Source organism: Pogoniulus pusillus, chromosome 24, assembly GCF_015220805.1.
Source record: "Pogoniulus pusillus isolate bPogPus1 chromosome 24, bPogPus1.pri, whole genome shotgun sequence".
NCBI lineage: Eukaryota > Metazoa > Chordata > Aves > Piciformes > Lybiidae > Pogoniulus > Pogoniulus pusillus.
This window is the reverse complement of record NC_087287.1, coordinates 1,776,732-1,796,652: the sequence shown is the minus strand read 5'-3', so window position 1 is coordinate 1,796,652 and position 19,921 is coordinate 1,776,732. Positions and strand designations below refer to the sequence as shown.

The following is a 19,921-nucleotide window of genomic DNA, read 5'->3' as shown; positions in this document are numbered from 1 at the left end:
TGTATCACCCAATGAGCCCTTAGAGATCATAAAAATCTACTGGACGTTCCACCTCGCAGGTTAAACAGGCCTCTTAACTGATTTTCCTCTCCCAAGCAATCCTCTAACTGTTGGGGTTTACTTTAAAATGTACTGTCTGAAAGCTAAGCAAACCAAGCAGTCAAAAACCCCTCATGTATCTGCACCAGATGCTGCTCACTGCATGCTAGCACAATCCTAGCCAGCACCACCAGAAACCTGACAGAATCTTCTCCAGCTTGGCTATTAAAAAGGAGGAATTTCTGGATTCAGAATTCCTGATATGAATCAAACATCAGGTCTTTTTCTTCTTTGTACAGGACTAACCTTAAAAGAAGACCCTGGGGTTTCTTTAATATGACCAATTTGTATTTCCAAGAAACAAAAGTTTAAAATAACTGTCAGGATTTTACCTTTAAGATCCCCAAACAGATCAGAGAATCAATCACGTTGGAAGAGACCTTCAAGATCATCCAGTCCAACCTAGCACCCAGCCCTACTCAATCAACCAGATCATGGCACCAAGTGCCTCATCCAGGCTTTGCTTCCACACCTCCAGGGATGATGACTCCACCACCTCCCTGGGCAGCCCATTCCAATGCCAATCACTCTCTCTGCCAACAACTTCCTCCTAACATCCAGCCTAGACCTGCCCTGGCACAACTTGAGACTGTGTCCCCTTGTTCTGCTGCTGGTTACCTGGAAGAAGAGACCAACCCCTCCTGGCTACAGCCTCCCTTCAAATACAGAGCAAAGAGGACAAAGAGAGGGCTCCAGGCTCTCAGGGCTGTGATCACCAGGCCATGGAGGTTCCTATCCTCATGGCCACTAAACTTTGACTGTTTGCTGGCAAAATATTGTGGAAACAAAGCATGGGTTTAGAGTCATTCCCCCTTAACCATCCCACCCCTGAGCTAAGCAAGCCCCTTTTGTAAGCCTCTGTATATCAAGGCAGATCCTTGACCTACTGACTAAGGTCACCAAGTAGATCTATAGCAGCTAATTTCAGAAGCATCTTCAGCATCACTTTGAAAATGCAAGGCTTGAGTCCTCCATCTTCATTGGAGTCAAAAGCCACCTGCCCAGAGTCAAGCATCTGCCACAGGGGACAGAGGAAGCTAGAGATATCACAAGGATTGTAATTTCATGCTGCTCTTGCACTTGCTGGTTCCACATTAACACAATCAAAGGAGGCACAGATCCTTTGACTGGAGTTATTCTGTGTATGAACTCTGCACGTGTGGTTTGTTGGGCTTTTGTAGTCTATGGAACACAACGTGGCAGCAAGGAAGAAATCACTCAGATCTGAACCATGTGTCACCAGTTTCCATCACTTATCCTCTGCTTTCACCTTCAGAGCAGCAGGATCTGCATTTCCTATGCCAACGGAACAAGCACCCAGCACACTGGAACACCTCTGTGCGTGAAAACAGAGCTGCAAAACATCGCAGTGAAAAACATCCCAGCAGAAGCAGCGCTGAGTACTGAGCGGTTTCCCTCGCTGCCCAAACACAGAGAGGGGAAAGCAGCCCTCAGCACAAACCAGACACTCTGTTCCTCAACAACTCCTACAAGAAAAACCTTTCCATAACAGGAAGATACTTTTATTGCTCCACGGACTTCAAGGAGCTAGGATTGACTCCACCTGTTTTTCTGCCACATGCTTCTGGCTTGGTATCTACAAATAAAGACCTGCCAGGAAACAGGCTGAAAGCTCCTCCAGAGGCACAAGGGTGCCCCTGCACCTTCGCTGTGATTCAGCTCACCAGCAGCCCAAACGCAGCAGCCGAGCTCCTTTGAGCAGGAGGGCTGTCACAAATGCCTATTTTAGCACAAAAGCGAATGCAAGGCTATAATCTGACGCACCACAGAACAGAACCCTAAAGTCTGTCCCAGCCAATCCAGTTAAGATCATCATCAGCTCCGACCACCAACCCACAGTGCCAGGGCACCACTGGAGCGTGTCCCTCAGCACCGCACCCACACAGCCGGTAAATCTCCTCAGAGGTAATGCCTCCAGCGCTGCCCCGGGCAGCCTGTTCCGGGGCTTGACAACCCTTTTGGGGAAGAAGCTGTTCCTCATGTCCAGCCTGAACTTTTCCTGGCACAGCCTGAGGGCATTTCCTCCTGTCCTATCACCGCTGCTTTGGGAGGAGAGACCAAGCCCCGCTTGGCTGCCTCCTCCTTTCAGGGAGCTGCAGAGAGCCAGAAGGTCTTCCCTCGGGCTCATTTTTTTCAGATGAAAGCAGTTCCAGCCTGGCTCGTTTCCACGATGCAGATCACCGTGCAACCGGACAGCCCTGGATCAGCCCTAGAGTGAAGACAACACAGAACAGAGGGCAGGCAGAGCAGACCCCTCCTGGCAGAGGCTGCAACTACAGCATCAGCAAGACCCTGGGAGCTGGTTAGGACTGAGCTTTAAGTCAAATAAGAGGGGGAGAATGCATGGCTGGGCAGTGCCAAACTGATGTTGTTTCATAGCTGTTTCCAGCTGCACCAATCCTTGCTCCATCCAGGAACACTCGACCTGACATTCACACCCTGGAAATAAAAAGAAGTGCACCAAACAAATCCCAAACTCCCTTAACAAACCTTCTCCTGGTGAAGAAGACAACTTGGAACACTCCCAAATACCTGCTGTCCCCTTCACTGCCTCCAGTAACACATAAAGAACCCCCCTGTGAGCGCTATGCTGTGTGCTGAAGTCAGTCTCTGTCTGCTATCTGCACTCCAAGCAGAGCTTCTATGCTTGCTACAAAATACTCCATGGCATGCACCCGTTACACACAGCAGCATGGAGGGAATCATAGAATGGGTTGGGTAGGAAGGGACCTCCAAAGCTCATCCAGTCCAACCCCCCTGCAGTCAGCAGGGACATCCTGCACTACAGCAGCTTGCTCACAGCCTTCTCCAGCCTCACCTTGAATGTACGCAGGGATGGAGCCTCAACTACCTCCCCTGGGCAACCTGTTGCAGTGTTCCAGCACCCTCATGGTGCAGAACCTGTTCCTCACATCCAATCTCAGCCTGCTCTGCTCTCATTTCAAACCATGGCCTGCAGACCTTTGCACACAGTCCTTCTGCAGCTTCCTGTACCCCCTTCAGGTACAGGCAAGCTGCTATTAGCTCTGCCCAAGGCCTTCACTTCTCCAGGCTGCACACCTCCAGCTCCCTCAGCCTGTCCTCACAGCAGAGGTGCTCCAGCCCTCTGATCACCTTTGTGACCCTCCTCTGGCCCTGCTCCATCAGGCCCATGTCCTGCCTGCACTGAGGGCTCCAGAGCCGGACACAGCTGCTGAAGCGTGTGGGCTGTTACCTCCTTGCAGCAGCCGGTGAGGAAAGCCTTCTGCAGGAACAAGCAGGTACATCAGGTCCGTGCCTCCCTCTCACAAGCTGCAGCACTGCAGCTGATGCTGCAACACACCCCACGCCCTTTCATTTTCTTCTTAAGCCAGCCAGGCTGTGTGTTGACAAGCTCCCAGGCACTCCTCTGGATCCAGCTCATTGTAGGAGCTCTTGGTGGTCACTGCTGGCTTTTATGGCATACATTAAGCTAATTGTGGAAACTCTGCAGGATGTTTTCAGAACCTGTTTGTTGCAAGTCTTTGTGGCACTGCAGACAAACAGGATTCCTCCTGTTTCTTTTCCTTTTCCACACAAACAAGAGCAAGAACCCATAGGTGTACAATGGTTGCTATTTCCAGCTGCATGGAAGGCGTTTCAGAGCACGCAGTGCTTGCCAGGGCTCAGGTAAATACTTGGGGAAACAATGATGAAAGAGCTGGGGAAACACTGCTGAGAAACTCTCCATTCATACGCTCCTGTGCAGGCCAGTGACAAGTGGTGTCCCTCGGGGGTCAGTGGTGGGGCCAGAGCTGCTTTAACACCTCTGCCAGTGACACCCTCAGCAGGTTTGCAGATCACACCAAGCTGTGTGGGCCAGCTGATGTGCTGGAGGGGAGGGATACACCCAGAGAGACTTGGGACAAGCCAGAGGTGGGTCCAAGTCATCCTCATGAAGTTCAACATAACCAAGAGCAGGGTCCTGCATCTGGGTGGGGGCAATCCCAAACACAAATCCAGCCTGGGCAAGGAGTGGCTCGAGATCAGCCTGGAGGAGAAGGACTGGGGGGTGTCAGTTAGTGACAAACTGCCCAGGAGCCAGCAATGGTCACTGGCAGCCCACAAGGCTGACCAGGGGGCTGGAGAGACTCCCCTGTAGGCACAGGCTGAGAGAATTGGGACTGTTCAGCCTGGCCAAGAAAAGACTGCAGGGAGTCCTTAGAGCAGCCTTCCAGCACCTGGAGGGGGCTACAGGAGAGCTGAGGAGGGGCTTTTGACAAGGGCCTGTAGTGATAGGATGGGAGGGAACAGATTAAAGCTGGAAGAGGGAAGATTGAGAGTGGCAGCTAGGAAGAAATTCTCTGCAGTGAGGGTGGTGAGACACTGGCACAGGCTGCCCAGGGAGGCTGTGGCTGCTCCCTCCCTGGAGGTGTTCAAGGCCAGGCTGGACCAGGCCTGCAGCAATCTGGGGGAATGGGAGGTGTCCCTGCCCATGGCAGGGGGTTGGAACTGGATGAGCTTTGAGGTCCTTTCCAACCTAAGCCATTCTATGAACATGCTTTGAGCATTATCAGCATAATGAGGGCTTTGTGCGTGTGACCAGGCAGCTTAATGTTTAACTTGGGCTTGAGTTCTGGCTTTTGTTAGAGGTGGACTCAGCTGTTTGGTAGCTGTTTTTCTCCATAGTCTATGGTCTTAGGAATCCAATTATCTGGGAACAAATTAAAAACAAATGTGAAAGGTTTTGTTGGGGTTTGGGGGGATGTTGGTTGGGTTTTTTTTCCCTTCTTCTCTCTTTTCTCCTCTCCCCTGCAATGCATCAGGTTTGAATTAAGAGTGGTACAGGTAAATATTGATTCTGGAAATATTCAGTGCATTATGAGTCACAGCCAAAGGGTCATTACAGCAGAAAGTAGCAAGGTTTTGACCAAAAATAAAGAAAAAAAACAACACAATTTTGTCAGTGTTGCCTGCAGAGGAAAAAGTTTGAAGATCACTGCAAGAACACTGCCTCTGGAAACTCAGTGAAGTTTATCCCCTAGCCTTAAACTTGCTGGTTTAAAGCACACTGCACAGGAGACACAACTCCTGCTTCCCACCTAGACCTCTGCACTTTCCCATCACTTTGAGTCTCAAGCAACATTTCTGACCATCCTGAGACCACAGCTATCACACCAGAGCACCTCAGGCCATATCTCAACGCTGAACCAGCAGAGAAGTTGCCTTCTGCAGAGCAGGTTTCTTGGAGGCCACACAGCTACCACCAAGCACTTGGAGAGGGCTGGGGCAGCATACTGGCCAGCAAAAAACCAAAGCCCTTCAGTTTCTGTTCACTTCAAAGCAACTCACAGAGTCGTCTTCACCTCGGAAAAATCAACCCCAAAGCCAAACAAACCAGAGCTTGCCTGGCTCTGGAGCTGGCATCTAAAGCTGCAGTGTGCCTGTCTGCAAGCATTATGCTGACACTTGGTTGCTCAGACACCTGCCGGGCAGGTTCTTCTCCATCTGCTGGCAGGCAGGGCCAAGCACAGCACCTGTGGGACTCTATTCTTCTGAACAACAGAACTAACCAGGTTGCAAAAGACCTCTAGGATCACTGAACCCAACCTGTCACCTAACCCTTCTCACTAACTAAACCCTGGCACTAAGTGCCTCATCCAGCCTCCTCTTAAACACCTCCAGGGATGGTGACTCCACCACCTCCCTGGGCAGCCCATTCCAATGCCAATCACTCTCTCTGTGAAGAATTTTCTCCTAACACCCAGCCTGAACCTGCCCTGGCACAGCTTGAGGCTGTGCCCTCTTGTTTTGTCTCCAAGTGTCTGACAGAAGAGACCAACCCCACCTGCTTACAACCTCCTTTCAGGTAGTTGTAGAGAGCAATGAGGTCTGCCCTGAGTCTCCTCTTCTCCAGGGAACTCTCCTGCTCCCACAGTCAGGCAAACCCAGGAAACAGAGCATGAATAGTCATGAGCACAGTGAATCCAGGGAGAGCTTTTATAGACCATAAAGGAGACTCAGCATATCCACAGAGGTGCCAGGTGCTGCCATGCACTCCAGGGCCTCCTGTAAATGGAATTCAGTCCCAAATAGGAAGGCAAGAACTCCACAATGGTTTTTACCTCCCTACTGGTAGGTTCATTATCAACAAGGTTCACACAGAACTCCATGAAAAGCATTTCCCTCTTCTATGCAAGTAAACAGAAAACATGCCTGAAGCTCTTCCTTCTTGCTCACTTGCACACACACACAGTCTCACTAGCATAAATGCCCAAGTGCGTTTGCAAGCCTTGCCTCCCCTCCCTCCTGTCAGTCTGTGACTAATCAGACTCCCATTGTTTTCTTCCAATAACTATCCTGGTTCAGGCTCTGGTGAATTTGGTAACAGCTGAAGAGTATCTTTTTGACATGGTGTAGCATAATTAGAGCAGAGCAAGGCTGTTTTCATGATTGAATAGGAGAGGTTAGTCACATCGATGACCTCCATCAGAGCACCCATTACAATGCAGTGCCTGTGCTGCTGCTAAGCAAAGCACACTCCTACTGCAGTTCACAGGGGGGAAAAACCCCAAACAAACAAGCAACCCAAACCCTAAAAATAGACACACCATACTGAGATGATCCCAGTGGGTACAGCTACAGGGCAAGGGGAGCCCATCAGATACTCCTTCCTGCCCAGTCTAGTGGGGTTTGCACACACAGAGTCACAAAAACCACAGGTTTGGGCTTGTACTATCAATTACAGCTTCAGGCTGCTCCATGCTACACTCCACACACCTTATGCATAGATAACCTCACACCTCAAAGGCCAGAGGGAACAAGCTAAAGCCAAAGGCTGAGCTGAAAAACTCATCCCTTGGAAGCACCTCTGGCTCCAAGGAGCACCCTGAGGACAGCAGCTATTCTGAAACTGCACAGATTATGGCCCTGACAATAACAGACAGAAAGAAAAACCAAAGGCAATATGTTTAACAGCATTTGGCAGAGATTTCTTGTCCTTATGGTCTTACTTGCCCCTGCTCACTTCCCAAGTCCTGTAGCAATCTCTGCCTGTACACCTGCATCATGACACACAACTCACTGAAAGCACAGCAGTGGCTCTTCTGGAACAAGTATCACAGGATGGTAGAGGTTGAAAGGGACCAAAGGGATTACTGAGTCCAACCCCCCAGGTATCTAGAAGACTACCTGTGAGGTTTTCCCCAGTGCAAGCTCTTCCAAGAGAAAACAAAGCAGGACAAGATGCTGAAAAAGCAGGGCACAAAATATACAATGTCCACATTCCTCTGCACTACATAAAAGGTGCTAGTGGGCTTGGAGAAAAGAGCTCTGCCTGCTCCTTTTCTGCAGGAATGTTGCTAAAAGCATGGAGAGAGCAGAACATGAAGCAAAAATCGAGACATGCTGTCCTGGAGTGTGCCCACGAGTCCCCAGCGACGCCCAGCTCAGAGGGCAGTGAACTCAGACAAGTCAGCACAGCCACGTCAAGCCTAGGCTGCATGTGTCTCCTCTCTGCTCAGAGACACTGGCACCCCCCTGGAAGTCAGGATGGGAGCCTGGAGACTTGCTCACTCCATCCTACCAGTGCCTTAGCACCAGTACAAGCAACAAGGGTGGAAAGCACCTGAAAGTCCAAGTCTGAAGTGGCGGAGGGTTGGACTGCTGGGAGACTCCTGCCCATAAGCAGGAGAGGTGGTTAAAGGAAAGGAATCCACACACCGGCCACCCCCCCGCCCAAAGAGCTGACACAATAATTAGCTGCTGATTAACACCGAGTACCACACCAGCAGAATACCATCAGTTATTTCAAGTGCTGGAACTTGTCGAGCCCCCTCGAATCCTGGGAGCGTGGCTGTTACAAGCTGGGGTCTTGATTCCCCTTCTCCAGGATTGCAAATTAAAAAGCAGACAACTCTTCTTTTTTATTACTTATTAAGTGGAAATAAACCAAATGGTTGGTTCTGCTCACATGTGCAAGCGGTTGTTGAGACAGCTTTGAATTATTAGCCAGTTGGTGGGAGGCACTGCAGCAAACATCCCATCTATTTCACTGGACACTTGGGTACGTTAGCTACCCCCGGGAAGTCAAAGAGAGAAATGGGTAATTTAAACAAACACCACGGGGCCGATTCATTTCTCTCTCTTTAAAGCCTCACTCCCCACTGGGAAGAGCTATTCTCATGCATACGAGCGCTGCTCAAAAGCAAGAGGCTGGCTTACAGCACACAGAGCCCAGCACATGTGTGAATGCCAGCAGCCTGCAAGCCCTTGCAGCAAGAGAGCCTTCGGCCGGCCACACTTAGGGGCTGGCACTGCCGCGCCTCGGTTTGCGTGAAGTAAATCTTTGGTGGATGCTAAACAAGTCACACACTTTATATTGGCTAATTGGCTCCTTTCAGACTCTCACCCTAGCGAGTATTTTATTACGTTGACTATAAAAGAGGAAAAAAAGAGATATTTTGTTTCCCCTCCTGGCTACACAGCTCCTGAGCCCCACTCCTGACTGCTGCTGCCAGCACAGAGGGGCAAATGCTTCGCCCCAAAGCAACACTTCCCTGCACACCAGCGAGAAGGCGAAGCAAGGCCAGCAGCAATTGTGCTGGTATCCAGCAAGCTCTGCTCTCAATGCTCCCATTATTTGCCACAGCCAAATCCCTTCCTCACTGGAACCACACACTAAGCCAAGCAGGTGGCCACTCTCTGATCCTCCCCCCCCCCCAGCATTTTAAGTCCTGAATGGAAATGTGATTGCATTCACACCTGCATCGTCTCCTCTGCACATCCAGAAGTGAAATGGAGCTTAGTTTGCTGAGCCGATGAGCAAACCCCATTCCCAGTCACATCTGGCCAGGGTGAATCGACTGACTGGACCTCATGCCAACAGAACACAGCTGAGCTCAGAGAGCAAGCAAAACTGCACAGGGCTTTTTCAGCAGGTTCGACAGTCACCTAAAGCACACAGACATTATCTGCAAGGATCACACTTGTTATACACGGAATCAAGCCACTTGCATCTACCACCACACAAAAAGAGCAAGAGAAAAGGGCTTATCTGGAAAGGTGAGACATTTCTACTCCGAGGAGAAACCAATATCCTAAGCTGCTGCAAGTCACAGAAGAGAGAGGAAAAAACAAGAAAAGAAAAATCACTTCTGCAGCTGAAGTCAGTTACTGCTCTACAGCAGGCAAGGAGCCAAGAGCTGCTTACTCTTTTGTAATGGTCGCAGGAGAATTTACTTCTGCCACGAACGGGGACCTGAAAGTTCATGCTACTTATTGGCATTGTTCACGTGAGCATGCACTGCCCGAGCGCAGCTTGCCCTTCCTTCTGCAGGGGTCTGCAGCTCAGTGATGATATATACACTGGCATGTCAGGCTAGGCTGGTTAATTTTAGCTGAAGTCAGGCATGCAGGCTGCTCAGATTTCTAACAGGGTCACATTTTACAGCTCCCACCCCTCCTGCAGCTCTCCTCTTCCACTCTGGCTGCTCCTTTCTCTTACTATTGTCTGCAACATGCGAGTGTCGAGGGGCCTGAAGCACAGCCCTAGGCGGGAGCTGGGGGTGTGCAGCCTGCAGAAGAGGAGGCTCAGGGCAGAGCTCATTGCTGTCTACAGCTACCTGAAGGGAGGCTGTAGCCAGGTGGGGTTGGGCTCTGCTGCCAGGCAAGCAACAACAGAACAAGGGGACATAGTCTCAAGTTGTGCCAGGAGAGCTCTAGGCTGGATGTTAGGAGGAAGCTGTTGGCAGAGAGATTGGCATTGGAATGGGCTGCCCAGGGAGGTGGTGGAGTCACTGTCCCTAGAGGTGTTCAAGAAAGGACTGGCTGGGGCACTTAGTGCCATGGTCTGGTTGATTGGGCAGGGCTGGGTGCTAGGTTGGACTGGATGAGCTTGGAGCTCTCTGCCAACCTGGCTGATTCTATGATTCTAAGACGTTTGAGTTTATACACACACTAACTAATGAAGCTCTTTGCAGCAAGTAGAAAGACTGGCAGGTCTCTTGTGTTAGACAGGGTGGGCACTAAGAGCACAATTACTAAACATTTTGTGTTGTGGGAGAGATTATTACTGTTTTTACATACAACCATAAGACTTTCTGCCCACTCCAGACTACCTCCTTCATTTTAATGCTCCCAATAGCTGTGGAGATTTATGCTCTGAATCGGGGACACAAAACTTTCCACACCACAAAAATCCAGATGTTCTTTTTCTTTCATTTGGAGCATTCACAGCATCAGTCAAACGACAGAAGGTTTTATCTATCACAACTGCAAGCTAAGAGGCTGAATTAGAGCTCAAGTGGACACTCTCAGGATGTGCTGTGGCCCTGAGCAAAGCCTGGTACAGCCAACAAGAGCCAGAGTCACCCCAAGGCCTGTGGTCTGACCACACTGCTGGCACTCCTGCAAACCACAGAGAACTGCCCCCCGTGTGCTGCTCTGCTGGGGTGTTTCACTACTGAAAAAGCAAAAGGTTGCCAGTGTTGGCTAGGTGAGAAGATGACTGCTTCCCCTCTTGCCAAGCTGAAGGACAGGTGTCTGACATTGCAACTGCTTGCTCTTCAAAAGGCACACTCCTGCCAGAGCAAGATCTATAGGAGTCCTTTAACTGCTCCGTGAAAAGCAAACAGCTTGGCAGCCACGGCGTCTCCACACCAGCTCTCCCTCCAGCAGAGCCCACTGGGTGCCAGCTGAGGTGAGTGTTTGTTCTGGGGAGGTGGGGGATGAAGAGGCCTTTGATGGAGCTGGCAGAGCACATGGTGCCTACCCAGGCCAAGGAGCTGTGCTGCTCTCCCTGCACCCAGGGAGCCGCTTCCCCAGGCAGCTCAGAGCGCTGTGCCTCTGCTGCACCCAGCAGCACTGGACTGTGCTGCAGGCAGCAGCCCTGCTCAGGCAGCAGCAGGGCTGAGTGTGAGCAGCCAGGGCTGCACATGGGCCCTCGAAAACCCCAGCCATTGAAGAAGGGGAAAATACCTACAGCTCAGCTCTCACAGGCTGCACTGGGTTGGAAGGGACCCTCAAAGGTCATCTTCTCCAACCCCCTTGCAGCCAACGGGGACACATAAGCTTAGACCAGGCTCCCCAGGGCCACATCGAGTCTGATCTTGAATGCCTCCAGAGATAGAACCTGAAAGCATCCAGCACCAGAATATTCAACACGGTCACTTCCCAAAACCCAGTGCCACTCTGCATGCTTGGCTGTGACAGCAGCTAAGCCTTCCAAAGGTTTCTAATGAAGACTGACTCATTTTCTCTGTTGGGAGAAGATGTGAGACTGTCCCAAACAGCTGCTGTAATTTCACTGGTATTTTTCACCTGAGGTCACAATCTGTATTGCCTCAGTATCATCTCCTCTGGGCAGAGAGCCACAGGCAGGATAAAACAGACAAACTGCCACTGCTGCCTCGGACTCTGAGAAAGAAAGGGTAAGGAAAGGACTCCAAGAGATGGTAACGATCTGAAACGGGCTGCACATGAAAGCTGACTTGCCACGTAGCATCTGAAGCACAAACTCAATTCCCTGTACTGTTTTCTCTTGATTGCCTGGAAGATTAATTCACCAAAACAAGATGCAGAGTTGTGCAGCAACTCCAAATGGAAGTGCAATCAGTCTGGAAGGCACACGTCAGCTTCCAGCAATGTGTGAAGATGAAAGCTGCGTCAGCCAAACGGTGGGGCCAGAAACATTACAAAGAAACAAAAGGGGATTAAGGAATCACGGAAATTGGCCTTTGTCTTGCCCCAGAGACCCAATCCCAGCCTTCTTCTAGCCAAGAAGGACAAGACAGCATTCCCTTTTGATCAGGGAGCCTCCAAAACCAGAGGCTGCATAGGTTCAGTCCATACCGGCGCTGTGAACTCACCAGCAAGCTACCCTCTGCTCCCAACAGCAGGATGTCCAATGCCACTCAAAACCAAACCACTCTTCTGCGTTGCCCTTCTCGCTCTGTAAGATGGAATTAGTTCAGTGGCCAAGATTTTTCACGAGAGGCAATGCTTTTGAAGTTGGCAGAGGCTGGGGAGAGGTAATGCTCTCCAACGCTTGGAATGACATAAAGCAAGATGTAGCTAAAGCAGGGATGAAAAACCCCATAAAAATCAGTGCAACTGAGTCATAAAAGCCAAGAACCAGCTCACTGCTGTCTCTGCCAACCACGAGGAGTGCTAGGAAGAAACAAAAACAAGTCCTGTGAGGAGAGGCTGAGGGAGCTGGGGGTGTGCAGCCTGCAGAAGAGGAGGCTTAGGGCAGAGCTCATTGCTGTCCGCAACTACCTGAAGGGAGGTTGTAGCCAGATGGGGTTGGTCTCTTTGCCCAGGCAACCAGTAACAGGACAAAGGGACAGTTTCAAGTTGTGCCAGGAGAGGTCTAGGTTGGATGTTAGAAGAAGTTGTTGGTAGAGAGACTGATTGCCATTGGAATGAGCTGCCCAGGGAGGTGGTGGAATCACCGTCCCTGGAGGTGTTCAAGAAAAGCCTGGCTGAGGCACTTAGTGCCATGGTCTGGTTGACTGGCCAGGGCTGGGTGCTAGGTTGGACTGGGTGAGCTTGGAGGTCTCTTCCAACCTGCTTGATTCTAAAATTCTATTGATTCTAAAAGGAGGAGGAAACAAGACCCAGACTGGAGGAAGCACTTCACCACACACTAGCTTCAAGCACCTACTGAAGTCTTTAAATTACTTAGCAGACACTTAACTCTTCTGAGCAGGAGGGCTGTACTGAAGGTGGTTGTTGGAGACTTACACATTAACTCCATTATTTCTAAAGATGATGGATGGCAAACATGAGAAGGGGTCAAGTACCTGGCTAAAAAGTTTCTGTATATCCCACCCACGCTGCTCCTCCTAACACTCTTCTAATGCTCCTGCTGCTCCTGGGCACTGTCAGAAGTGGGACAGTTGGCTAGACCAATCTTAGGTGTGACCTACTTTTGAAGGACCTATTTTTATTTTAAGCTGCAGTTTTAGGATAGTGAAAAATACTTTGTGACAGCTGAGCACTAATTTGTGTGGCAAGACTCAATCCCAAGGACACACAAAAAGACCGAGAGCCTCAGAAGGGTTCAGCATCCCAGCTAGGGCCAGATTGCCACAAGAGCAAACTCCCATCACAGCAACCACCCACATGTTCAGGAACTTTCAGATGGCTTTTTCAACACCTGAAGGAGTGCAAGGTTTGCAGCATTCTCCAAACCTGGTTCTCAGTAGGGATGAAGGAACAGAGAGATCTGCATTCATGGATAGATGGGGAACAGAGCCCAGCAGCCATCAGGCCCTAAATGTGTTAGTAATGAGAGCTTGAGATAAAATCTCTACATACAGATTGGAAGGGATCTTAAAGATCTTCTAGTTCCAAGCCTCTACAGTTGGGGAGGGACACCTTCCACTAGCCCAGCTTGCTCAAGGCCTCATCCAGCCTGGCCTTCAACATCTCCAGGGAGGTCATCCACAACCTCCCTGGGCAACATGCTGCAGTGTGCTCACCAGCCTCACTGGAAAGAATATCTTCCTAATTCTTCCTAAAGGATTTCTTCCTCCAGTCTAAATCTGCCCTCCTCAAGATTCAGTCCATCCCTCTTGGCCTATCTCAGCCTGGAGGCAGACCTTACTGGTCTCTGCAGCTACCTGAAGGGAGGTTGTAGCCAGCTGGGGTTGGTCTCTCCTCCTAGACAACCAGTACCCAGAACAAGAGCCTCAAGCTGTGCCAGGGCAGGTTCCTGGAGGTGTTTAAGAGCAGGCTGGATGAGGCACTTAGTGCCAGGGTTTAGTTAATTAGAAGAGTAAGGTGATAGGTTGGACTCAATGATCCTAAAGGTCTTTTCCAACCTGGTAAATTCTGTGATTCTATAACTACAAGCTCTTGTAAAAAGTCTCCCCAGATCTCCTGTAGCCCCTTAAGATGCTGAGAGCCTGCTCTAGGGTCCCCCTGGAGTCTTCTTTCCTCACAGTCTGTCCCCGTAGTGGAGGTTCTCCAGCTGTCTGGTCATCGTGGTGGCCACCTCTGGATGTGCTCCAGCAGCTCCATGTCCCTCATGCTGGAGGCCCCAGAGCTGGAGGCAGTGCTGCAGGTGAGGTGTGAGCAGGGCAGAGGGGCAGAATCCCCTCCTTGTGCTGCTGATCTCCCTGCTTTGGGTGAAGCCAGCACACAGCTGCCTGCTGGGCTGCCAGTGACCATTGCTGGCTCCTGGGGAGTTTGTCACCTCCAAGTGCTTCTCTTCCAGGCTGCTCTCAAGACACTCTTTGCCCAGCCTGGATCTGTGCTGACATGAGCACGCTCACCACTACTTCTCCCTAGGGGCAGCATTTCTGCTTTCATGAAGTTGTTCCCTATGTTGTTGCACATCCTAGGAAATAGGCACAAACCTTTCTGCACTGCCAGGGACCAGCAGGGCTTTGCCACAGAGACACAAAAGAGGGAGGTATTCTCCAGAGAATCACAGAATGGTTTAGGTTGGAGGAGACCCCAAAGGTCCCCTAGTTCGAGCCCTCTGTCATAAGTTGTTCCTGCTAAGCAGTTTCCAAATCACACAGGTTGAGGGCGTTTTTCCCCCCCAACCACCCAAAGAAACCCTGAAGTGCTGAATTAATTTGCGGGAGCATAACAAAGCTAACGCAATCACCTTGCATCAGGCCATCTGCTTCACAGACAGCAATCTAAGCCAATCTTCCACCGACTGCTGACATCCTGAATTCAATTGGCTCTGCTGACCCTGCTTTTCAGCTCGGCTCCTCCTGCTCCCAGTTAAAGCGTTCGGAGGGCTCTCTCTGGAATGATCCATATGTCAATTACACAGTTAGAAGACAACTGCTGAGGGTCAAAGCTGCACGTTTGGCACCAGATTCGACTCAAATGCGTGGACTCAGGGAATATCTGCACCACAGAGGCTCTACTGGAAAATCCTCAGCTCCCCTTTCTCCACCACCAGCTGCCAGGAGAGCAGAGCCCTTTTCAGTCAATGTACCTGCACATCAGTGAGGAACTGAATAAATAACCCTCCCAGCAGGAGCCAGCCCCTGTAAGGAACTGGAGCTTGTGCCTAGATATAAGGATGAGCTTTTTTATCCCTAAAGGCCACTTACAGACCTGCCAGTGCCAGCCATCAGTGCACTCTGCTTGGGGTGAAGACCCATCCTCTGCACAAGATAAGAGGACAATTCTGCTCCCCCATTCCCTGCTGACCTTATGTACTCCTGGGGAAGGAGGGAGGGGGGAGGCTGGCTCCCGGCACAGCCAGCCAGGGCGGGTGCTGCTGGAGGCAGGATGCTGGACTCATAGACTCAGTAGCCCATCGGCCTGGATCCATGATGGCAAATCCTATGCTACTAATTAGAGAGGGTCACTGGAGTGACAGCAGCCTCTGCTTTCATTGATCTGGTGATTAAAATCAGTGCTGGGGGGGTTTACTGAAATCCCTAATATTGAGCCTCTAACACAGCCTTCTACACAAGGGGGGGGATGTGGTAATGCAGTAAAATTTATAGCAGGCTACAGATGAATAATTTAAAACTATTTTTATGGCTGATCAAGAATTGGAAGTACAGGCACAATTCCCACAAGTGTAGGAGGTGCAGGCATCTCCTCCTGAGAGCTTCCTGGCACAGCTAGAGGCCACACAAAGGTCTTCTGCACCTCCCTGAAAAAAGTCATTCCAGCAAAGGGAAGGATTTCTGTGCTGCTTCTGATGCTTTATTCAGAAATATGTATATATAGCACAGCCCTTCACAGCACTGCCGTGGAGCAGATCTGATCTCTTCTGGGCACAAAGGCTTTTAACAGAGCTATTTAATGGGGATTGCTAACTCCCCAGCAGCATGGCTCACCAAGCTACCACTTCAGCATTTTGCTTCCTCAGGATGGCTTTTAATACACAGCTCTTCTCAAATGTGGATGGCTGAAGGATTTCCATCACTACTAATACTCTCTTAAATGTCATCTGGCAGCGAGGAGGTTGATGGAAAGACCTGTAAGCTCTGGAAAATCCAGGAAGCCCAAGGCAGTGACAGCACCATCCTTGCAGGAGCCTCCCTCACTCGAACCCCAGTGTAATTTTATGCACACCTACGTAATCCCCTTCTCACTTGGAGATCCTGCATTTAGCTTCCCATCTTAAATCCTGCTTCCCCCTGAACACCTACACCGACTGAAGCATTACTCCAGTACTTATGTTCTTAAAATTAGCTAAGTAACAGGTTTGATGAGAAGAAAAACGAGATTAAATTTAGAAGGAATAAACCCCTGTAACTAATCTGCCGTGGCCGTTTGAATGGGGTCCACAGGTATCAAACGTTGGGCTGCTTTTGTTTGCTGCTAACTTTGCAAGCTTAGTCTTCCTGCAGACAAGAACATTCATTGAAATGTTCCCACAGGCTGGAGGGGAAAGCACATCTCTGTATGAACTGAGCTGGTTTGAAGTAAGATCAGACCAGAACACTGGGCTAGCTGCAGATAACATCAGAGCCATTTACTGGTAATCACTGGGGAGGATGGAGCCTAGAAACCAGCACAGAAACCAGGCCTATGGACATCAGCTACATCGGTTATTCTTTTTTGCCTGGAGCAAGGGTTGGAGGAATGCAGAACAAAGAGCATGCTCTGATAGCACGGGAAAAAATATATGAAGAAAGAAAGGGGAAAAAATGAAGGGCATATGCATAGATAAATCCTAAACCATGGAATTCAGAAACTAACCACAGAAACACCAAGAGGAAGGAAAGGAAAGAGCAGAACTGCCAGGACTGGTTCTCTATCTTCCTGCTCAAGCACAACTAATACTTAGTGTTACTCTCTCCAGTGCTTTGGCATCTGAATAATCTGAAAGCTGTAGAAACAGGTGAGAGAAAAAGAAAGGAAGAGTGGCAATAGCACTGAGCTGAGTTTTTGGGGAACAGGCCACTTGCTTCCAAAAGGCAGGCTGAGAGCCTGTCTAAAGCTCTGAATTGTAGCAAGTTAAACAAACCACCGGCAGGTAGCTGCGAATGAAATGGAAAAGGACTACTAAATCCACCCAGAAGCAACGGGCAGCAAGCTGGGCTGTCACTGGTTGGGTCTTCAGCAGTGGCAATTCTAGCACAGAGCTGAGACCTCACCTGGAGTGCTGCATACAGCTCTGGACATGGACCTGATGGAGCAGAGCCAGAGAAGGGTCACAAACATCCCATTCCTAACATCCAGTCTGAATCTGCCCATTTCCAGCTTTGTTCCATTCCCCCCAGTCCTATCACTACCTGACATCCCGAAATAGTCCCTCCCCAGCTCTCTCGTAGGCCCCTTAAGATACTGCGAGGCCACAATAAGGCCACCTCAAAGCCTTTACATTTTCCCCTTACAGCTGAGGCAAGTCCTGGCTAAGAGCTGAGGGTAGGGAGGGCTTTGCCAGCGCTGCAGGGACACCTGTTCCATGCTGCTGACATTTCATTTCCCCAACTCTCTGCAGATGCTCCTCTCAAAAGCAAATAACCCAACGATCAGATTAGCAGCCTGACATCTCCATGGGCACTGCTAAGACTGGCAGACCTCAGGAAAGTACTTACCAGCCCCTGGCCCACCCCCACAGAAGGATTCAACACAATTAGTTGTGCTTAGCCAGTAAAGCAGATGTCTAACAAAGTAATAAACCTGTAACTTTTATGGGGGGCTGAACATTTCCTCCTCCTTTCCAATATTCAGCAAATGGTCCATGGGCCCCCAAGCGTATTGCACCCTGCTTTAAGCTACCTTGAGACTCCCTCATTCTCTAATCAGTCAATTCATCAGCAATCAATTGACAGCAAAAACAAAACCCAACAACCAGGCCAGAACAAAAAAGCCTGTGGAGCAAATGTCAGAGAACATTAAATTACCCAGCAATGACCAGCTGACACCAAGCTGAACCCAACACATGGCCCCATCCACGTTACTGCTGCACACACAGAGTCAATCCTCCAACCTTTCTACCTTCAAAATGTCATTAAAGGATCTCTATTTTATGACACAAAGATTTGCTTGGGGGTGGATAGGAAGCCTAACATTAAGTACCACCATAAAAAGCTCAGCTATTGCTTTCATGCCACTTGGATTCAAGGCACCATTTGACCCCTGAGTACAAACTAAACTTATTTAGCATGCTCTCCTCAGCTCTAAGTGGCCTTTCTGTGTGCCTCTGTTTGCACAGAAAAGATACAATCCTGCAGGAAGGTCTTTCAAGCACCCATTCAATTTGCATGAAAATTCCTGCCTGCTTCATGGAGTTTCACAGAATCAACCAGGTTGGAAGAGAGCTCCAAGCTCATCCATTCCAACCTAGCACCCAGCCCTGGCCAATCAACCAGACCATGGCACTAAGTGCCCCAGCCAGGCTTGGCTTCAACACCTCCAGCCACAGCCACTCCACCACCTCCCTGGGCAGCCCATTCCAATGCCAATCACTCTCTCTGCCAACAACTTCCTCCTGACATCCAGCCTAGACCTTCCCTGGCACAACTTGAGACTGTGTCCCCTTGTTCTGTTGCTGCTTGCCTGGCAGAAGAGACCAACCCCATCTGGCTACAGCCTCCCTTCAGGTAGTTGTAGACAGCAATGAGGTCTGCCCTGAGCCTTCTCCTCTCCAGGCTGCACACCCCCAGCTCCCTCAGCCTCTCCTCACAGGGCTGTGCTCCAAGCCCCTTACCAGCCCTGCTGTCCTCTGGATGTGTTCCAACACCTCTCTTTAACTGAGTGGCCCAGAACTGGACACAGTACAAAAGGTTTGATTAGTTCTCTCAAAGAAGAAACAGGTTTCCAAGAGTAGAGAGGTATCCCCTGATTAATTCAGGTCTTTACATGATCATAAACACATCTAAAACTGCAGTTGAAGGTACCACCATAAACAGGTCTTCTAACGTTGAAGTGGTCCTCACCTGAGGAGCTACAGCTTAAAATCAACCAGTGGCTGAGAGCAACCACAAACATCAGACACCTTGGGGAGCCCAAGGGATGTGCTCTCAGGGACAAGGTAATGACAACCCTCCTAGGGACCTGCCACACCTGGCAATCAGCTGGGCTTAGCAGTGCAGGTGGGTCCCAAAATGACCCAGTAATCAGCAGCACCTTTAGGCTCCCTTCTCCATGAACAATTAGTGCAGCCTGCCCCAGCCAGCCCCACGCCAACATATGCCTACTGAAGAGTCCATGGGTTCTGCAGCTTCTCTGTGGACCTCAGTGCTACGAGGACTGGGCTCAGCCACTGGTGACTCCAGAGCCAGTTCCATGCAATACAACTGCACAAAGAAAGTGGGAAGCCTGATGGCTTCCTCTCCTGGCAGCAAAGGCCAGTCAGCTAAGGACAGGTTATCTGGGGACAGAAAGATAAAGCTGCATGGTGATGTGGGGGCAGGGTACCTCAGTGCATACAGTCACTCTCTCAACAAAGCCTACCAAGCAATGCTTGCAGCACTTTAAACACAGAGCACTGGAGAGGAGCTGCATGAGAGTAAGGTGCCCCAAATGGCTGGTAAGGATTTCCTCTTCCTACTGCTTGATAAAGTTTTCATCCCTCCACAAACCTTTTTATTCCCCTACAAGCCTCTTGCCCTTCCCAGTCCCTGTCTGTCTTAGGTAAGGCTTCTCAGACAGATTTACAGGAGATGCCTCCAGCAGAGGAGCTGCCCCTTTGTGTTTCAGTAGCACCCAGCACAACAGCTGTGGGCTCGCTAATGATTCTGGGCAAAACCAACACTGGAATGTTCCTCAAAAGGCCAACAATCTGCTCCTAAGCCCACACTCGCTCGTGAAAACCAAAGGCCAGAAGAGACTAATTGTTCTAAGTCACCCAGACACCTCACCCTTAGCAGCCTGGCAGCCAATGTCCTGGACCCTCTCCTCATCT

General features: G+C 50.1%; 1 protein-coding gene across 2 annotated transcripts in view; it reads right to left on the bottom strand.

Moving 5' to 3' along the window:
* The window catches only part of NAV2 (neuron navigator 2), a 196,266-nt gene that overhangs the window by 139,955 nt on the left and 36,390 nt on the right, over window positions 1-19,921 (bottom strand). The gene's annotated exons all lie outside the window — the stretch shown is intronic.